Source organism: Ictidomys tridecemlineatus, chromosome 5, assembly GCF_052094955.1.
Source record: "Ictidomys tridecemlineatus isolate mIctTri1 chromosome 5, mIctTri1.hap1, whole genome shotgun sequence".
NCBI lineage: Eukaryota > Metazoa > Chordata > Mammalia > Rodentia > Sciuridae > Ictidomys > Ictidomys tridecemlineatus.
In genome coordinates, this window is record NC_135481.1 from 58889574 (window position 1) to 58898186 (window position 8613).

At 37.8% G+C, this 8613-nt stretch overlaps 1 non-coding gene across 1 annotated transcript; it reads right to left on the reverse strand.

Moving 5' to 3' along the window:
- Positions 1-6592: 6592 nt before the first annotated feature.
- On the reverse strand, positions 6593-6664 carry Trnam-cau (transfer RNA methionine (anticodon CAU)). Its single transcript has one exon. It is a non-coding gene; the product is annotated as a tRNA-Met (tRNA).
- Positions 6665-8613: the final 1949 nt, after the last annotated feature.

The following is an 8613-nucleotide window of genomic DNA, read 5'->3' on the forward strand; positions in this document are numbered from 1 at the left end:
CAATGGCAGAGCATTTGCCTAGTGTGTGTGAGGCTGTAAAAGAAAGGAAAAAATGTCTCAATTTGAGCTGAGATCTGCCTCTGTAACGTACAGCATCTAGCAATTGGCCCTAATTTTGTCCTCTGGATGAGAAAAAAATCTGATTCCCTTTCACATGATAGTACTTTAAATACCTTTTCTCCAGAATAAACACCTCAAGTGTTTCTCATAGGCACACAGTTTCGAGTTACCTTGCTATCTGATGACCTTCTTAGAGCAAGAATTGGCTTATGTATCCTCCTACTGTGGGAACTACCTCCAGGCATTGTCTGATGAGCCTCGAGTATGGCACTCTGTACTCCTGAATACCACATACTTGGTTAAGTTCTCATAAACTTAGCCTTTCTATTATGCACAACCAAACTCATTTTTTTTATACCAGCCGTGTTAATATTTGTTGAGAGAGGAAGGGAGGGAGATGGGGATCACCGCAGAGCTTGGTGCATGCTAAACATGTACTCTATCACTAAGCTACATCTTCAGCCTAGTAACTTTTAACTCTTGGGGTGGGGATGTAACTCAGTGGTAGAGCACTTGCCTAACATGTGTGAGGACCTGGGTTTGATCCCTACTACTGAAACAACAACAAAAAAAATTCACTTTAAACATTGCCTCATTATTTGAGCTTCTCCCAGTCCAACTGAGCAGCTCTAACAAAATACCTCAGCCTGGGTAAATTATAAACAATAGAAATCTGTTACAGTTCTGGAGGGTAGGAAGTCCAAGATTAAGGTGCCAGCAGATGGGTATATCGGAGAGGGCTCTCTGCTTTGAAGATGGTACCTTCTGTATGTCCTCAAGCCTCTTTTATAAGGGCACTAATCCCATTTACTCTTATTACCTAATTACTTCCCAAAGGCCCCACCTCTTAATATCACTGCATTGAGGACCAGGTCTCAACACGTGAGCTTGGGGGGACATAGTGTTCAAACTGCAGCAACTTCTTAACCTGATATGCTCCCTAGACTGTCATCAAAATATTAGCATCGCTTCTAATTTAATGTAATTTCCAACTTTGATGAACAGGTTGTCTAAATCATTTATTCAAAGATAATATCTTGGATATCCCTTGGGTTCAATCCCCAGGACCTCCCCTCAAAAAAAAGAAGAAGAAGAAGTAAAATTGGAACAGAGGTACAAAATAACATGACACAGCAGAAACAGAAAAATGAAAGGCATAAGTCCAACCATACAAGTAATTATAATAAGTGTACATGGATTAAACACTCCAATTTAAAGGCAGAGACTGGTCAGATGGTGCATGCCTGTGATCTTAGCTACACAGAAGGCTAAGGCAGGAGGATCCCAAGTTGGAGGTCAGCCTAAGCAACATAGAAAGACAGTGTATTTATTTATTTCTTTATATATTTATTTACTTATTTTGGTACTGGAAATTGAACCCAGGGATATTTCACCACTGAACTACATCCCTTACCCTTTTTATTTTTCATTTTGAGATAGAGTCTTGCTGAATTGCTTAGAGCCTCACTAGATTGCTAAGGCTGAGTTTGAACTTTTGATTTTCCTGCCTCAGCCTCCTGAATCATTGGGATAACAGGTATAGCCACTGTGCCTGGCAAGACCCTGTCTTTAAATCAATCAACCAATCAGTAATTTGCAACGACACAAATTAATGAGACCATGTATCAAAAAATAAAAAGGGTTGGGGATGTAGATCAGTGGTAGAGTGCCCCTGGGTTCAATACCCAAACAAAACAAAACAAAACCCCACTCATATGGTTTACAAATGAAGATATTCAACAACTTATCAGTTTTTAATATGTTAATAGTAAGGATGCCAACATTTACAAAGCTATTTAGTGGTATGGTGTACAGGTACTTCAATTAATCCTCAATCCAGGCATGGTGGTGCAGGCTGTAATCCCAGGAACTCAGGAGGTTGAGGAAGGAGGATTGCAAGTTCATAACAAGCCTCAGTAATTTAGTGAGGCCCTAAGCAACTTAGTGAGACCCTTGTCTCAAAATAAAAAATGAAAAGGGCTGGTGATGTGACTCAGTGGTTAAGTACCCCTTGATTTAGTCCCCAGTACCAAAAAAAAAATTAATTCTCAAAATAACCTATGAAATAGATGTTACTATTCCATTTAAGATGAGAAAACTGAAGCCCAAGAAAATAGGTCACTTGCTCAAGGCTATGCAGCTAGTGACTAGGCAAGTCAGGGTTCTGATCTAGGCAACTGGTTTCAGAAGTCATGTTCTTTCCTTTCTACTGCTCCTGAGACTGAAAATATAAAGTATACTAAGTTTGGTGGTATAAAGCAGAGGAGAAAATGTTATTTTCTCATTTTAGGAAAATAGTAAAAATGCTTCATCAGTTTTTAGACACTAATAAAGAAGAATATCTTCCATTTCCTTTTATTTTTCACTTTTAAATTTTTTAATTGACATAAAAATCATACATGTCTATGGGGTACCCTATGATGTTTTCATCTATGTTGTTACAGTTGGATGTGTACCCCAGGGTTCTCATGTTGGAAGCTTTGTCCCCAATGCGGTGAGGTTCAGAGGTGGTGTGGAATCTTTAAGAAGTGGAGTCTAGGGGCTGGGGTTGTGGCTCAGTGGTAGAGCGCTTGCCTAGCACATGTGAGGCCCTGGGTTCGATCCTCAGCACCACATAAAAGTAAATAAATAAAATTAAGGCAACTAAAAAATATTAAAAAAAGAAGAAAAAGTGGAGTCTAACACAAATTTTATTATTAAAATAAATTATTTTAATTAAGTTATTGGGGGCTCTGGTCCCAGAAGGAATTAATACAGCTCTTTGGGGACCCTGCTTATTTGTCCAGAGGGGGATTTTATAAAAGAGCAAGACTAGCTTCTTCTCAGTCTCTGGTTTCCAATCCATGTGATCTCTTCCTCTTGGATGCATTCCAGTAATGATGCTTTCCATTAATGTGACAAAGCAAAGGATTCTCACCAGAGCTGAGCAGATATTGGTGCCATGCTGTGGAACCTCCAAAACTGTGAGCCAAATAAACCCATATTCTTTATGTAATACCCAGTCTCAAGCATTTCTTTATTATAGTAATGGAAAATGGACTAAAACGAATGTATGCATTCTATAATGTTTAAACTCTGGGAAAGTATATTTATCTTCTTTATCATTTCTCTCTCTCTCTCTCTTTTTTTTCTTGTGGTGCTGGGGATTGAACTCAGGGCCTTGTATATGCAAGGCAAACACTCTACCAACTGAGTTATATCCCCAACTCCCCATTTCTTTATTTATATTTTTTTGGTACCAGGGATTGAACTCAGGTGCACTCAACCACTGAATCACATCCCTATTTTGTATTTTATTTAGAGACAGGGTCTCACTGAGTTGCTTAGTACCTTGTCATTACTGAGGCTGGCTTTGAACTCACGATCCTCCAGTCTCAGCCTCCTGAGCCACTGCGATTACAGATGTGATTTATCACTTCTTTATGTTGAAAACATTCCAAATCCTTTCATCTAGCTTTTTTTGGAATATACAGTTCATTATCGTTACCTATAGTCACCCTACTGTGCAATAGAACACCAGAACTGATTTCTCCTCTTAGTATCCATCAACCAACCTCTCCCCATCCCTCTTCCCCCTCCTATCCCCATCTGCTGGGAACCACTATTCTACTCTTAACTTCCAAAAAATCAACTCATTTATGTGGGAAGCCATTCTGACACGTGATTGGGTGGCTCCCGTTAAGGGTCTGAGGCATTCTGGCTGTGTCGGAACTTTCCTGGCCCTTTCCTAATGAGAGAACCGTCCGTGTGAGGGTGTGACTGACCACTGACCCCGGGGGCCCAATCACTGACCCTGACCTGGAGTGTGGTCCCCCCCCAACCTTCATTGGATGGAATTCTCCCCTGAATCTCTTGTTCCCCAATAAAAGGCTACTCCCAGGCTGTTCACTCTCTCTCTCTCCTGCTAGCCCTGAGTAACCCTTGCTGCCCTGCTGGGCGGTTAGAGGTGGGAACCAAAGAGGGGAGCCGTCTGGGACCTGGCAATAGAAATAAGGTAACTGAGTCTGTGTGTTTTATTTCGATCTCTTCTAGCTAACTTTTATGCCAAGAACCTCATTAATGAAACCATTGCGCTGGCCGCATGGTGGACATTTAGATTCCATATATGAGATTGTGCAGTATTTGTCTTCCTGTCACTAGCTTATTTTACTTAACATAATGTCCTCCTGTTCCATCCATGTGGTCAAAAATAACAGAATTTCATCCTTTAAATTTTTTATTTTTTTAAGACTGGGTCTTGCTATGTTGCCCGGGCTGAGCTGGAACTCACCATCCTCCAGACTCAACCTCCTATGTAGCTGGGACTACAGGCATGCACCACCAAGCCTGGAGATATATATGGCTATATATCTATTCTATTGTGTGTATATACCACATTTTCTTTATCAATTCACACCTTGGTGAATACCAATGTAAGATTCCATACCTTGGCTACTGTGAATAAAAAATTCTGAAAAGGTGCAGCTGTCTCTCAGACATACTGATTTCATTTCCTTTGGATATATACCCAATAATGAATTGCTAGATCATACAGTAGTTGTATTTTTGTATTTTTAATTTTTTTGAGGAAACTCCATATTGTTTTCCGGAATGACAACACTAATTTACATTTTTACCAACAGTATTGTTGTATTTTGTCTTTTTTATAATAACTAGTTGGAAAACTGTACTGAGGGTTGGGGATTAGTTCAGTGACAGAGCACTTGCTTAGCATTCACTGGGCCCTGGGTTCTATCATTAAAAAAAAAAAAAAAAAGCTGGGGCTATAGCTCAGTGGTATAGCAATTGCCTACCTAGTGTGAGGTCATTCAGTCCCCATCATTACAAAAAAGAAAACTGGAATAAGCATAGTGTGTGTGTGTTTTCTTGCTTCAGCCTCCCAAGTGTCTGGGACTATAGGTGTGTGCCACCATGCCTGGTTTCATTGTGGCTTTTGCTTTGCATTTTCCTGATGATTAATAATTTTGAGCATTTGGTCATTTGCATGTCTTCACATGACAAATGCCAAGTTATACTGTGATTTCTCTTCAGATCATATTTTCTTTCTTTCTTTCTTTCTTTTTTTTTTTTTTTTTTGGTACTGAGAATTGAACCCAAGGAAACTACCTCTGAGCCACATCCTCAGCCCTTTTTATTATTTTTGTTTATTTTGAGACAGGTTCTCCTTAAGTTGTTAAAGCAATTTTTTTTTTTGAGAACTTGCCTCTGCAGGGCTAAAAAATAAATAAAGAAAGAGAAATGTCATGTTGGGTTTACTGCCCATTTTTATTTAGTTTTTCAAATTTTCTGTTAATTCCCAGTTTCCGGGGGTTTCAGTTTCAGTCTATGAGTGGCTGGCCGCATTCATTTAGGCCTGAGGCAAGGCAGAAGAGAAGGAGAGAGGGAGATGACCGAGGGAGAAGGAGAGAAGACAGGGAGGGAGAAACGAAGAGGGAGAGAGAGGAAGAAAGGGCGAGAGAGCCCACTTTTAAATAGAATTATTATTACTATTATTATTATTGCTGTTGAGTTGTTTGATTTTCTTATGCATTCTGGACATTAACTGCTTATCAGATATATGATTTACAAATATCTACCATCACTCTGGTGATTGTTTCCATTGCTGTACAGAAGCTCTTTTATTTGACGTAATAATTTGTCATGTTTTTGCTTTTTTTTTTTTTTTAATGCTTTTGGAGTCTTATCCAAAAAAATCCTTCCCTATTCCAGAATCAAGAAATATTTTTCTTATTTTTTCTTCTAATAGTTTCGTAGTTTAAGGTCTCAAATTTAAATTTTTAATCCAGTTTGAATTCATTTTCTGCATGTGCATATCCAGTTTTCCCAGCACTATTTATTAAAGAGACTTTCTTTTCCCTAATATACATCCCCTTAGCAGCTTTGCTGAAGATCAGTTGGCTATCGAGGTGTGGGTCTACTTCTAGGCTCCCCGTTTTGTTTCATTGGTCTTATGTGTCTGTATTTTAATACCATTCTGTTTTAATTACTATAGCATAGTAGTATATTTTGATGTCAGGCATTAAAATGCTTCTTGCTTTATTTCTTTTGCCCAAGATTGCTTTGGCTATTTGGTTTTTTTGTGTGGCCCCATATGAATTTTACAAATTTTTTTCTAGTTCTGTAAAGAATGTCATGGTATTTTGATAGGGATTACATCAAATCTGTCAATGTCTTTGGCTGTTACGAACATTTTAATAATATTGATTCTTCCAGTCCATGAACACAGGATGTCTTTCATTTGTGTGTGTGTTCTCTTATCTTTATTAATGGTTTCTCCTTATTATATTTATTAATTTTCATTGCAGAGATCTTTTATCTCTTGGATTAAAAAGTATTTTTTATGGCCATTTTAAGTTAGATTGCCTTCTTAAATTTCTTTTTCAGATAGTTTGCTATTAGCAAATAGAAATGCTACAGACTTTTATATGCTGACTTTATATTCTACATTTTGCTGTGTTTGTTTATCAGTGTTAATAGTTTTTTGATGGCATCTTGAGTTTTTTTTTTTTTTTTTTTTTTTTGTGTGTGTGTGTGTGTGTTACTGGGGATTGAACCCAGGGCCTTGAGCATATGAGGCAAGCACTCTACCAACTGAGCTATAACCTCACCCCCTCTTAAGGTTTTTGTATGGATGAGAATATATCATCTACAGTGAAGATTTGACTTTCTTCTTTTAAATTTGGACATCATTTATTTCCTTCTCTTGGCTGATTGTGTCAGCTAGGACTTCTGGTTCCATTTTGAATAAAAGTGATAAAAGTGGGCATCCTTTCCTTGTTCAGATCTTAGAGAAAAACTTTCAACTTTTCTCTGTTCAGTGTTATGCTCTTTGTGGGCTTGTTATATAAGGCATTTATTATGTCAAGGTACATTTATTCTTTACCTAATTTTTTCTGAAAATTTATCATGAAAGGATATTAAATTTTATCAAATGCCTTTTCTGCATCTATAAGATGATCATATGATTCCCCCTCCTTCATTCTGTTGATGGTGTGTTGATGATACATGTTGAAAGACCTTGTATTCCTGGGGTGGATCCCACTTGATGTGATTAATCTTTGATGTGCTGTTCATTTTCTCTTTCTTCCAGTTGTATGGTAGAGGCAATATATATAATGAAAAGATAATGGGCTGTAGAAGTGAAATAACTGAGATTTGATCTCTGACTCTGATACTTAACTATTTGACTTAGGCAAGTTATCTAACTTGTTTGGAGCCTCATTTTTCTTATCTGTAAAAGAGATTTGACAATGTTTACACATCAAGACTTGCATGAGAAACATGGCTTGAGTTACTATATATAAAATGTGGATGCTGAGGTTGTTGCTCAGTGGTAGATGCTTACCTAGCATGGATGAGGCACTGGGTTAGATTCTCAGCACCACATAAAAATAAATCAAGTAAAAGTATTGTGCCATTTACAACACACACAGACACACCCACACATATGAAATGCGGTTGCCATGCCTTGCTCATAGTTGACACTAAACAAATAAGAGGGTGTTTTTAGTGATAAGGATTCATTGAAATATGAGAACCAGTCATATCTTCTATAGAAGGGCAGGGCAATTCCCTAGGACTTCCAAGCAAGACCAAACTTGAAAGAGAACAAAGAACAATTTAGAACTTACTCAATGGCTTCATTTACTTATTCTAGTTAGTGTATTAAATGCATCTTCCTCAGGCATGCATCTTATCTAGAAATCTTTAATCCCCTTTTCCCATTCTGAACTCAACCGTGGGTTCTCACAGATATATTTTTTTCACTATTATCTCCCAAGAATCTTTAAGGAGTATGATCAGAACCCAATTGCTAGTCTCCTTGGTTATTATCAAAACACTTTATCAGAGATCCAATGAAGGGAAGATAGGTAGAAGGAACAGAACGTGTTTCCTTGCTCAGATGAATTTGCTGGATGCCGGTTATTATCTAATAACCTGCTAAACCATTTCTCCTTAGGGTCCTGGTCACACAATATGTCACTGAACACTGAGATCCTTTTTTTTGTGTGGTGCCTTTTTCTTTTAATGAAGCCTTTTTTTAAAATGAAGAGATATTAATTTTTATTAAATTCCTTTTCTGTATCTATTAAGATGATCATATTGTTTTCCCCCTTTCATTCTGTTGATGGCATATTGATGACTCCTATGTTGAGGAGCGCCCACTACAGTCCTTGGCTGTACCAACTGAGCTATGGAAGGGCCACAATGCATATGTTGAAAGACCTTGTATTTCTGGGATGGATCCTACTTGCTGTGAATAATCATTGATGTGCTGTTCCTTTTCTTTTTCTTGAACCCAGGGCCTTGTGCATGCGAGGCAAGCACTCTACCTACTGAGCTATATCCCCAGCCCAAGGCTTTTACTCTTAAGTGTTGAAAACTTTTTATATCACTAGCACTGGCTTATATTTAGAAAACAAACACACATTTATTAAGGGACAAATTATTAAAAGCATTTACTTTTCTAATTGACAGAAATAGAAAACGTTTAATTTCATCTGTTTGGTAATTTACCAAAGAATTCTTTCCACTAGATGTCACTGTTGTACT